Here is a 13778-nt window from a genome sequence, read left to right on the forward strand (position 1 = left end):
TGCACATAGTGGCAAGGTGACCAGCACGTCCACTGCAGTACTCATGGACATGGGGGAGGCTGTCACTGCCAGCCTGGGAAGCAGCAGGTGAGAGGAGGAGGTGCTGTGTTCAACTGATGGCAGGTTTTCTATATGTCTCCAGGAAACCATTTCAGGGATTTAGACTGATAGCACTGGGGAGAACAGAAACTTGGTGAAGCCTCTTACAGACCTTCAGGTGGAGGAGCAGACCCAGCACAAAACCTATTCCTGCTATGAACTTCACCTTCCATTAGATTTGTGCATGACAGTGCCACTCTTCAAGGCCACTGAGCTTATTTTCTGTGGGCTCTGAGGTCACATGGCCATTCCCCTAAAAACTCCTTTGGTTGGAATTGTGTGGCTGACTCACTACCTTTCTCCTCCTCCATACCCATGATGCATTATGTACAGAGGATTTGAAAATGTGAAAATATGTGCAGACTCCATGGAGAGCAGTGTGAAGGTTCTTTGGAAGAATAAAAATAGAACAACCATATGGCCCAGAAAGACCTCTCTTGTGTACATTTAAAGGAAATGAAATCAGCATGTGGAAGAGATGTCTGTACTCATGGGTTTGCTGCAACACCCTTCACAATAGGAAGGGATACAATCCATCTTAATTTTCTGTGGGTGAATGGATGGATGGATAAGCAAATTGGAGGGTGGCCTGTGGAATATTATTCAACCCAAAAAGGAAAGAGATGCCAGCACTTTCAGTTACTTGAGTGATCCTAGAGAACACTGTGCTGAATTACATAAGCCAGGCACAGAGAAATCTGGCACAACCTCTCTTACATGGACAATCTAAAAATGTAAACTTACAGAGGCTGAGAATAAAGGGTGGTCAACAGGGGTGAGGGTGAAAAATAGGTGTTGGTCAAAGCTACATGGGCACATGTATGCCAGGTGAGTGAGACCTAAAGATCTGCACCCTAAGTTCATGTAGTTAAGAATGTGGTCTTTTGCCCTTTAAAACCTGTTCAGAGGACAGCTCTCTGATTAAGTATTTTTGCATTACAAAACAAAGCTCACAAGGGAGCATGAGGACATGACCGGAGGACTTGTGGCCCCAGGGTGTTCCAGGTGTGTGTAGTGGCCAGCCCACTGAGGTGCCATTAGATAGAAGGAATTATTTGTTTTTCTTGTGCCTCCTACTAAGGAAGGGCTCATGAAGTGGCAGTGAAGGTGGCTTCTCCAGGGGCCAGGAGGCATCTCTTCCACCTGAGCTCCTAAGTGGACTCAGCTGCTAAGGCTGAACCCTTTCCACCTGCCCGAACCCTCCTCACTGCCTGCATCTGTGGGAGATGTGCTGCCTGTGCACATAGATCTTTGGCCAAGGGGCAAGGACTGGGAATGTAGCCCTGCCCTGCTCTTCAGTCCACAATGGAATTTGAAGGAGGGTCCCAGGACTGGCTGCTGCCTCCTCTTCTTCTCTGCTTTTCTGCTCTGTTTTACTTGTTTTTATCATAAGTAGATTAGTAACAAATCCCCTGATTTTTGGGTTGGTGTGTGTGTGTGTGTGTGTGTGTGTGTGTGTGTGTGTGTGTGTATGATAGGATGGCCTTAGGCCTGAGCCTAAGCAACTCCATTTTTAAAAACCTGCAGTTTCACCAGGCACACCCACAGATCTCTCCAGTATGGCCTCAAACAATTTCTTTCCCTTACCCTGATAAAAAGAGTGAAGCCTCTGGCAGGCTGTCATCACCTGATAAGAGGGAAAGTCCGATGTTTCTGACCCCAGGGCAAATGATGTCACTGAGAAATCTGGTGGTAGCTGATAAGAATTGAAAGGGAGGAAAAAAAACAAATTTAATATAAGTGATAAAGCAAATGAACTGGGATTAAGCCAGCCAAAAACTGAAATCCCAGTGTCAATGGAGACCATCTGGATGTCTGGACTTTCCCCCTGTCTGGGGGTAACAAGGCTCTTTTTCCTTCCCAGTGAGTTGCTGCTAGACACAGCTAGTGGGGCAGGAGCAATATATCCCTGCTCAGAAATGACAACACCATCCCAGAGCACAGCACCACTGGGGACTTGTGAAGCTATAATGAGGCACCTCTGCCCCTCAGTTGAGGGTGTTTCTAGTGGAAGTGCAGTGGACAGTTTGAACTCCACCCAAATCTATCAGTGATGAGCTTGCATTGAGAAAGCTGAACTTCCTCCTCCATTGGGTGAAAATGGAATGTGCCTCTCACCTCCCAAAGGAGTGGTACCAATTCAACCAATGAAAATAGAGGAAGTTGGTGCCTGCATCTTCATGATGGAGTTTTAACCCTCTGTTTTCTTCTAGAAGTTGCAAGGTTTCTATTCTAATTCCCAAGTTTTTGGTTCATTTAGATTTGACTTTTGTGCAGGGTTATAGACAGGGGTCTAGTTTCATTCTTCTACATATGCACATCCAGTTTTCCCAGCACCATTTATTCATGTGGACACAGAGGAATGTGTATGAGGGCTCACTGAAAGTGGAGTCCTCAGAACATGAGGTCCAGAGACAGCCCAGCCTCTGGAAGCACAGGCTGTAACTATAGCTTCAGGTGGGCACTGTAGAGTGAGCCAGGAAGGATAGAGAGAGCAAACCTGTCACTGAGGGGCTTTCGTAGCTCCTTATCCTGAAGAGCAAATCATGTATGAATTTTTGCAGAAAACCCTTATGTGTATGGTCAATATTATTATGTGCGGAGGTGTCCCGTCCAGCAGGACACATCAACCATGGGCAGCGAACCTGGATGGGGAGGAATGAAGGAACAAGAGACAGGAAAGGTGACAGCAAGACAAAAGTTCTGATCAAGCTGCAAACTTTTATTGTTCACACAGGTGTATTTATATGCTGGGGATGGGGAAGCTCTCTAATCAGCAATTGCTGGATGTGGGTGATAAAACTGCCAGATGCAAGATGTCTGATGATCCTGATAACTGCAGGATGTTCCAGGGAGATAGGTAGCTGCAGGATGCCTCCCAGGCAGGATGTCTCCCAGGGGGCTGTCAGGCTAATCTTTGAAGGAGAATTTCCTTGTAGTTCCCGACACTGAGGCATCACCAAGAATGAATGGGCATGTGAGAACAGAAAAGAATGGAGTCAGACTCCCTACATCACTTCATACACACACACACACACACACACACACACACACACACACACCCTCAAAATATATCATAGAACTCAAAAATAGGAATCTGTTATTTTGGCCTTACATTTAGAAGTGGTTACTAATTTAAGGCACTAGCTATGCAACGAAAAAAGTAATAAATAAATTAAACTTTATTGAAAATTATAGTTTTTGAGCATCAAAGAATGCACTAAAAATGAATTGACAACTCACAGAATGGAAGAAAATATTTGCAAATCATAGATTATAACTCAGAACTGATTGTTACCCCAAATAGAGAAAGAACTGTTACAACTAAACAACAAAGAAAATCCAATAAAAAAGTATCCAAAGACTTGAATATACACTTCTCTAAAGATCATTATGTTTGATAAGTAGTCATCATTTATCATTTATCATTAAGGAATTGCAAATCAAAGTCATAACAAGAGAACACTTTATGAGTAGAAGGATGGCTACAATCAATGACATGGACAATAGCATATGTTCTCAGGGATAAAGATACACTGTGACCTGGTGAAGAAATGTAAAAGATGTGCCTGCTTTCTAGCACAGTCTGGAAACTCCTTCCATATTAAACACAGACTTACTAAATGACCCAGCAATACCACTCCTATGTGTACATCCAAGAGAAACAAAGTTATATGAGTGTTCACAGCAGCATTATTCAAATAGCCAAAAAGTACAAGTGACTAAGTCAACAAACAAAATAGTTTAATAAATAAGGCATATCCATCTAATGGAATGTTGTTCTGCAATAGAAAGGAATGGAATACTGATGACATGCTATGACATGAATGAACCTTGAAAATATTATGCCAACTCAAAGAAGCCAGTCACAAAAAGACAGGGTCTCACTAAGTTGCTTAAGGCACTGATTTTATCCTTGATGAAGGAAGGGTCACTTGGCACTTTGTCCCCCATGCAGACAGCCACACACCTATCCAGGAACAGTTAGAAACATGCTTACTGAAAAGTTCCTGGGAGAAGCCAGGTTTCACAGCATGCTTTGCATGGTCCTCTCCCAAGTTCCTTGATGCCACAATTCCTTTCAACACCTGTTTCTCTACTAGGTCCTCCAGACAGAAGGCAGTATCTTCTGGAATATTCCTTGTCATGCTATGCCATTACCCTGCCCAGAGTTTTCCATTCCTGCTTTCCTCCGGACCTCACCAGAGAGCCACTTTCAAGGTTTCTCAGGGCAAAGCACACTACTCTCAGGGAGCATGCCCTGCAGCCTCAGAAGATGCTCTCCTTAGAGGCATGGGATAATGGAAGAAAGGGGACTCAGGAAAAAGTGCATCATGTAATTTATACCAGAGAATTTTTCTATGGATACATAAAATATATTTATATTTTGAATAGAGGTTTACATGTTCCAAAGGAATTGTCATTTCTTATTTCCAGGAATCTGTCACTTTAAAACTCTAACAATAGGAGGCCACATTTGTCATATTTTTGACCTTCATAAAGTTTTATGTTGAAAAAAAAAAGCTGCATGTTGTCCTCTAATTCAATATTAATATAGCTAATGCCATAATGACTCATTCAACCAAAAATTTCAGGCAAGGATTTATGAACAGCATGCCATCACCAACCAAGCCCTCCCAAATGAATCCTCAAATGGACATCTCACCAGGCTAAATATCCCGGGATGTGGAACCATCTAAAACACCTATTGAAATTAGGCCACCTGCCATCCTTACTGAAAACCACCTGTCTGTTTTCCTTTAGACCCACAGCTCCGTCACTGGTACCCCTGAGTTGTTTATTTTCCATTTTACATGTTTGATTCTGTTTAAAATATACATGACATGAAATTTGCTATGTTAACTATTTTTAAAAATATTTTTTAGTTGTAGATAGACATAATACCTTTATTTTTTAATATGTGGTGCTGAGGCTTGAACCGAAGACCTCACATGTTCTAGTGAGTGCTCTATAACTGAGTTACAAACCCAGCCCTCATTTTTTTTAACATACAGTCCTTTTACTCAATATGAATACTTTCTAATCCATAGCATATTTGAGGAATATTGATATCCCTGAGTGTATAAATTTAATTCATTTCAACAAAATTCTACCATGCCCATTTCCTCTATTGTAGAAGAGTAGATGCTCACCAAGTGCAAGGAAATATTTCAGGCCTTTGGTAAAACCTCTAGAGAATCAAAGAATCCCTGTAATGAATACAACATTAGAAAATAATTAAGGTCTAATTGTTATTGGTTATATATTTTTGGCTTGTATTTGTTTAATAATGGAGATATTCTCCTTTTCTTTTAGATCATTGTTAGTGGTTATTAAAATATAATCATGAGCTGGGATTGCGGCTCAGTGGCAGAACTCCTGCCTAGCATGTGTGAAGCACTGGGTTTGATTCTCTGTACTACATATAAATAAGTGAATAAAGTAAAGGTCTATCAACAACTAAAAAAATTATAAATAAAACACTTAATCATATACCTATAAGTTTCATTCCCTTGTACTATATTTCTCCACATCAGTCATATCAAAAAGACTATTTCTTTAATTATGACAGTTCAAATATCAAAAGAGGATTCTTCTTAGTCATGGAAATTTTGATTTTTATAATAACAGCCCAATTATTTAGGTAAAGTACATATAAGTATGTACTGTATATATTTTCGTGATGCTCCATGAGTGTTTCCTGGAGGAGGTGGAGGAAGAAAAGGTCCTCTTCTCATGAACCGACTCCTTGGATCCACAGAAAACAATGGACCTCTGATTGGAGGGTAAGATGAGAAAGAAAAGCCAGAGCCAGTTGCTTGGTTTTCAGCAGGGGGAGATGAATCAGGTACATTGGAATCACCTAGATCAACTTTAGTATCATTTCTACTAGATTCCATTTCTGAATATGTAGGCCCATCCATTTTATCCAAAGGTAGCATAGTGGAACTTCTGAGTTCTGCTGATCCAGATGGTCTACCATATTTAGAATAACATCCATCTTGCCTTTGTAGAGGAAGATGTGGATCAGAATATTGTTGGCCTTGTGAAGGGATCATTATCCTGTGGGCCTGTTCCCATGGATGTTCCAGGGGCTGTATGTCAGAAGGTGCTCTCTGAGGATAAGTTGACTTATCACAGTTTGATTCTCTTCTTTCATTGTTAGTTGGATGGTCCAGAGGATTCTCTGGGCCCCTTGAGCCTTTTTCTCCTCCTACTGGCACAAAAGTTGAGGGTATAAGTGTAGCCTTCTTTTCCAAATGAGAAGGTCTTATTTCACATGAAGGTTGACCCAATGGTGAGGGATCATTTGGAGAATTCTTTTTGCCAAAGGCTGTATTTGAAGCATCAAGCACAGAAGGATCTTTTTCTACAAGCTTAAATTATAACTCTATTTCAGTTAATTTTTGTATATTGTGAGCATTTTTTTTCTTAAATTATTGAGGTATCTTTCAGCACTCCTAGCTGCCAACCCATTACCATGAGCTTTTATCTCATAGTAAATAATGTGCCCCTGATAAAAACAAATGGTTCTTTCCAATTCTTCTTCAAGATCTTTTGATCGCTTTCTATTGGTCTCCAGCAGTTTAGTTGTATGGCTGATCTTTTCTTCCTCTTTGAAAAGTTTCTCTTATTGCTCTACCTGGTAATTTTTCTCTCCTATTTTCTTTGGAGTTTCATTACATTTTCTTGATATAATTCCATCACGACTTTAAGTTTCTGCTGGAGATTCTGATTCTCACTTTCAAACTGTGTATTTTCTGTTTGCAAATATGCTTGTTCTGTCTTATTATTTCTAATATGTTCTATTTGGTCTTCCTTTGTTTCAATTACTTCAGATAATAAAGTAAAAATTTGATTTCTTTCTCTTTCTAAGATTTTAAAAGAGGCCTTTAACTTCGCATCATAAACCAGTGTCTTCCAAGACTTTTTTGGCTGATCTTCTAAGTGAGCACTAATTTCTGATTAACTCTTCAAATCCAATTCCAAGTAACCATCATCTGTTAGGACTTTTTCAAGCATGGGAGCCAAATCTTTTATCTGCAGTAAGTGTTCAGTCAGAGAATTAATGTGATTTTATTTGTCTCCTAGAATTTGTTCTGCATGTACTTTAGAGTGTTCAAATATAATTTTCTGTTTAGTAAGGCCATTCACTTTTTCTTTCCATACTTCAACTTCTTGTAAAAGCTCTTTATGACTTTCCTGAAGTCATTCAAAGCCTCTTTTATTGCTACTGTAATTCTTTCTTTATTCATTTGAAATATTCTCAAGTTTGTTTTAGCTTCAGGTATTTGTGATTTAAGGGATTTTGATTCATCTTCTAGGAACTTAATCCTTTTTGATATATCCATCATCAATTTACCCTGTTGAGAATATTTAGTTTTCTCTTCTTTTAGCTCATTTTCCAGAAAGAGTATTTCATCCTCAAGTTTAGATATGGACCTCTCCAGGATTTTATATATTGCCTCCAAGTTTTTTTGTTTTACTGACTCCTTCACCAAAATGATATCCTTTAAAGGTGACTCTAAGCCTTCCTATGCTTTTTAAACAAGGCTAACATTTTCAAGTAATTGACATTTTTCTTGAATTAGTCCAAAAAGTTTTAGAGCAAGTTTTTTTTTATCTTCTCATGTAATGCCTGTTTCTCATAGACTGATAACTTCTCCACAAAAAACAAGAGAACAACAAAAAATCCAATAGCTGTACATATCACCAACTCCCATGGACAGCCATAAGGACTAGAGTGTGTTTCCATGTCTTCAGTCAAGGTAGACCACAACCCTACTTACTTCTTCCAGGACCACCCCCAATTATGGCTGAGAGATAGCTGTTGCCTCTCCATTGTGCTAAGGCTAATTTGGCTATTCCCTCCACAACCATACAATCCCCAGCCACGCCAAAATAGGCTGCGAACACTCAGGCCTTTGGTCAGGAGAAAACCTGCACCAGGCAATGGAGCAGACCATTTTGTACCAGTGAGTGGTGGGGAGGGACTGTGGACATGGGCATGGGCATCCCTGGTCATGGGATCTCAGGGGCCTAGTACACTTACACTGCCTGTCAGGGAAGTCTTGGTCCCTCCACTATGCTATAAATTCTGAACCAGTGAAGGTTCAAGAGTGTCCAAATCAAGCCAGAGAGAAGTCCTCTCCAGGACACCCACCCATTTATTTGGTTTAGGCCAGGCTAAGGCAGAACTTATTATGTGTCATTCTATATAGTCATAATATCACCCAGTTTGATGTAACTAAAATTCTACAGCTCTGTAAATTTTTTAAAGACTTAGTACACCATATATTTATATTTATACCACTTCCCCTTTTGTTTTAATTACTCATTCTTTTTCCTCCCCTCCTGTCCCCTCTCTTTATCCTTCCTTCCTTTCTTCTTTTTCCCTTTCATTTCCTTTCAGTGTTGGGGGTTAAACTTCAGGGCCATGTACATGCTGGACAAGCTCTCTACCACTGAGCTACATGTTTAGCCTTGTTGACAATTTCTACAGAAGTCATCTGAATTATTCCATAGAAAAACTCTTGTGTTAGACATTTGAAAAATAACTTGAGAAGAGTTGCAAACATGGGAATAAATCAGTTTTTGATAAGTTGTTTTAAAATAATATATGATATGAAATGTTTCTAAAAATAAATTGAGTTGGTTTTCATTTCATTTTTTGTAGACAACTATTTATTTAAGAGTCTTTGAAATCTTTTTTCAGATGTTCTTTTCACTTCTCACAGGATATAAACACTTCTAAGAAAGCTGTTTATTATAAATATATATCAAAGAGAAGGATAAGATAAGTGAGACCCTGACTCAAACAAAACAAAATAAAATGTTGTGTGGGATTCTCACACAGACAGGAGACACCAGCGTATTCAACAGGAAGCAGTGTTTATTTGTGTGCATCTAGCCTCAGTAGATTCTTATCTGAAGGCTGAACATTTAGTGTAGAAAGTGATCTCTTATATATTCTAGTTAGTTTCCTTTTACATACTAGTCTTTGTCTTCATATGAGGTAATAGACATTCCTGATTGGACATTCTATTTCAATACTACAAAGTAGCAAGAATGTTCAAGATTGATTTCCGGAGGGCTCACAATGATACACATGGCATCATGTTATTTTTCTTTTCTTCTGAGATATCTTTACTATAAAATGTAGATCAGTGGTAAAGCATTCCTAGTGTCTATTCCCAGTACCAAACCAAAGCAAACCAAATAAATGCATATGCACTTAATTTAGGGCAGAGAGTTTAGCAATATAATGAGTTATATGAGCAAAGTTTACTCTAGGTCACTTACAAGAGCAGCTGTGTATCTTTGACTGGTTTAAGGCCTTTTCTAAAGAGCAGATTCTGAAACAAAGAAACAACTTCAAGTGAAGTTAGCCATGAGCAACTCTTTGCCTGCAATCACAAGTGTTCCTAAGTTCCTGCATGTCAGCTGAACACTTTGTAGGCCATTTCCTAGTGGGGAGAAAAGTCTGAAGGGGAGAAAACTTGAATTCTTGGGTGATTCCCTTCTTATTTGGCTATTCTAATCAACTTTATGTCAGTACCTCCAGTATCTAACATGCAGAGAGGTTGAATAGCCTCCAAATCTGGATCTTTGAGAATTGATCCTGGCCCTCACCTCACTCCACATTCCTTGGTTGTTTTCTGAAGCACCTCAATACCCGGGTTTTGGAGGATTTCACTTCCTTCCACCTCTATGGCCTCCCGTTCACTGAAATTCTATACAATTGTATACCTGAAATTGGGAAGGAGTTTCTCCAGGCAGGAGATTCAGCCTTTCTAGCAGGCTCTCTTGACCTTGGACCTACATAAGGCAGTCCCTTTAGGGCTACCCAGTAGATCACATTTGGGCTATTACTTTTGGGGTTGAGTGTTAGCAATTGTTGCCAGAAAGGCATATCTCCCTTGTTCCCAGGATCTCCCTCACTGAGGTAGTACTTACTATTTGATGGAGGATGAAGGCTATCTAGGTGCCCACAACTCACTTTTCTCACCTCCTTTGCCAACTGGTATCAGAATCAGCTTTCTCTCACACAGCCCATTGCCCAAGGCCCCAATGACCCAGGAGGCTTTAGAGGCTAGTTCTGTAGGAGGGGTGAAGCCATTCTGCATTCTGCAAAGAGACACCTCTGTTCTTAGAGGCTGTAGTGATAGGAATCACCTGCATGTTTTCTTCTAGACCATCTTGACAGTGGGGTTGTAAGGGATGCAGTCAGGAATTCCTTTAAATCAGCTGTCAATTATGGCTAGGGATAGACCCAGGTGCCTGTAGTCTTGGGCTAGAGAGAAGAAAGCATATTGGTTCCTTCTATACAATTTCAGCACAAGTTTTTATTTCTCTGGTTGTACCCGATGTAACAATGCACTATATGTGCATTAATATATGTACCTAGGTTAATGATTTGCATCTTATTCCACCATCTTTACTCTCCACATGCTCCCTTTCATCCCTCCCTCTCCTTTTCCTCATCATAGTTCCTCCATTATCCCCCCCCCATTATGGATCAGCATTCAGTTATCAGAGAGAACACTTAGCCTTTGGTTTTTGTTGTTGTTTGGAATTGGCTTACTTCACTTAGCATAATATTCTCCAGCTCCATCCATTTACCTACAAATGCCATAATTTTATTCTCTTTTAAAGATGAGTAATATTCCATTGTGTATACATACCACAGTTTCATTATCATTTCATCTATTGAAGGGCATCTATGATGCTTCCACAGCTTAGTCATTGTAAATTGAGCTGCTATAAACATTGGCAGCATTACTAAGCCATAATCCCAGCTCACATTAATAATTTTTAAGTGCAAATAGAATTCAGAAGTGTTCAGTACATTCACTATCACCACCATCTATTGCTAGACTTCATCTTCATAACAGAAACTCTGTACCCATGAAATATTGCCACCCCATTGCCCATCATCCAGTCCCCTGCTTTCTGTTTCTGTGGGTTTGATGTCTCTATATACATCTTCTAAGCAGTATTGCATAGTAAGTGTCCTTTTGTGATTGTGTGACTACACTTAACATAATGTGGGATGAATTATATTCCATTGTGTGGATGGACAACATGTTTATCCATTCCTCCATCAATGGATGCTTACATTGCTTCCACTCTTCAGTTTTGGGGAACTCCTACTTGGCATTTCTGGAAGCTTGAGCAGTAGAGGAGGTGGGGAATCTACAGGAAATGAGCTGTGGTTGGGATCTCATGAGTCCATTAATTCCACCTTGATGTAATCTGTAGGCAAGAGGAGACATGAGCTGATCCAGGTGAGGGAACCTGCAATTAGCACAGATGCTACAGGTAATGCCAGAACAACCTCTTGACTCTAAAGAAAGAGGAAATTATGAAACTCAAAGACAGACTTGACAAGAGGGCCTACACCTAAGGAAAGATGAAGTTGTGCCACACAAAGAACACTAAAAAGAAATGAATGTGAGTGAAGGATGAGCAAAGCTCAGGTACATCTTTCTTCCCAACATCACAGGTTGCACTTGCCATCCTTTGTTGATCAGTTGGTAAGAATATGGCTTAGTGTCTACTAGGTTTGAGCACTTCAATTCCAAGATCACTGTTACCTGCTCCATTTAACAGAAGGATACCATTTTACAGACTTTCCTTTTAAGGACTTAGAAGTTCCCTGAGTACAAGATTAAGTCTAATCTTTGCATGTTCCAAGGTGCCTCATGTGTAGTCAGCACTGGGCCTTTCTGCAGTGTCAGACTGAGGGCAGAGGTCAGGCCCAAAAAGCAAAATTTAGGAATCCATCAATTGAAAGAAGATGCAAGTCACTGGGAATATTGGTCATCCATTATTCAGAGGTGGCAATAGCCTCTAACAAACCCCCAGGGCATTTTCATATATCTTTTCAATATAAAGGCCAAACAAAGAAGGCACATTGCCAACAAGTTGGTGCATCCCCACAAGCAAAAGTGTATGACCTTGATTATGAAGTTGCACCCCCTTTCTCCACAGAAAAGCCTTAACTGGTCTTCTCCAGAATCTTTACCATGGCTGATTTTAGGATCTCCAGCAAAAGAGTTCAATGTAGATAAACTATTTTTGTGTCACCTGTTTACTTGGCCACTGGCCAAGAAGATAACAGCACTTCAAGTTCTGGACACCCATTTACAAGTTTTTTACAAACATATCCAATATAGTAGTTTGTAGAAATGTTCAAACAAAGCCTCTGGCCTTGAGCTGGGCTTCACAGAGATGTCTACATTTTTAAGATAAGAGAAATTACTAATTGAGCTCTATAGTAACAGCTGGCAGGGGGAGGAAAGAAAGGGGAGAAGAAGAATCTCTCCACTTTTAAGGTGTTGTTCTTGAAGGGTTAACTTGCCCAAAACACTGAGAGAAAAAGCTGCTTTGATCTGAAGTTCTGTAGACTGCGAACTTCTAAGCCTCTCCCTTTACATGCTGGGTATAAAACTTTGAAACTACCTGAACTCAGGGTTTAGGGAATTGATTGATTACAGAAAAGCTCTGCCCTCTGAACCTGGCTGCAGCCAAATAAAACTGCTTCCTGATATCTTCAGGGCCTCGCTTCATCTATTCCTACAACAATCCAGGCAGTCCTCTCTGTTTTGCTCTTGGAAATGAAACTCTTGTAGATAACTATAATAAGTCATATGCTGGATTATCTCTCACTGACCTTAGAGTTATAGTTAATTCTACCTATAACCAGAGACTGCAAAAAATCCTTGCTACCAACATACCCAACAATGCTTTTTGGAACGTTCCCCTCTGATAATGATAACACCCCATAGAATTAATGTGTTACTGCCATACCTTCTCTGGGGAAGAACAACATCTATGTGCCTGGGCAAGTGCAGTCCCCTGGAATGTAACTAACGTGCCCCAAAACCATATGGGCTACTTCAATAACTGCTATGCAGAACAAGCCATTACCAATGGGTATGCAGAAAATCAGTATGGCATGATGAATATCACACCAATATTGCTAGCTGCTAAACCCATCAAATGGACAGCAGCTGGCTGGATAAATGGGTCTATATTGAGTCCATACCCTGACCATGGATTTTGACAATTGCCTTGGTAAGGTTATGCATAGTCATAAAATAATTAGCATCCCAAGCACCCTTAATATAATATATATTATATATACATGGATTTGTCTTTGTGCCAAACTATGCTTGTACCCACTATGCACTAGTTTGTGTTACACCACTCTTTGCCAGGCTAATAATCAATGATACTTATGGCATAAATATCACTAAGACATACATCCCTTATGCAGTAAATATATCCTGCTGGCTAACAAATTGTCTAACCCATGCTATGAAAGCTAAATGTCTATTTATTCTCAGAGTGTCCCCAGCAGTCTGGCTTCCAGTGAACCTGTCTGGAGAGTGGAGGAGTCCATGGGACATGGAGATGAAGAATCTTCTAAATGAGATACTACACTGGACAAGGTAGGCAATTAGACTTATCATCACTGGGATTATTGCCCTGATTGCCACTACTGCCGCCACAACCACTGCCGCCGCTTCACAAACTCAGAACATCTAGACTGCTCAGACTATAAACAATTTGTCTACTACCATGGCAGAAGCCTATGCCATTCAAAATGACTAAATATATTGTCTCAAGCCGATATCTTAGTCATTCAGCAAGAACTAGACCTCTACCAGGAA

The 13778-nt window shown here is 40.1% G+C and overlaps 1 pseudogene; it reads right to left on the reverse strand.

Moving 5' to 3' along the window:
- Window positions 1-5735: 5735 nt before the first annotated feature.
- Window positions 5736-7855, reverse strand: LOC144367354 (melanoma inhibitory activity protein 2-like; annotated as a pseudogene).
- Between the last annotated feature and the right edge of the window lie 5923 nt (window positions 7856-13778).

The sequence above is a fragment of the Ictidomys tridecemlineatus genome, chromosome 1 (genome assembly GCF_052094955.1).
Source record: "Ictidomys tridecemlineatus isolate mIctTri1 chromosome 1, mIctTri1.hap1, whole genome shotgun sequence".
NCBI lineage: Eukaryota > Metazoa > Chordata > Mammalia > Rodentia > Sciuridae > Ictidomys > Ictidomys tridecemlineatus.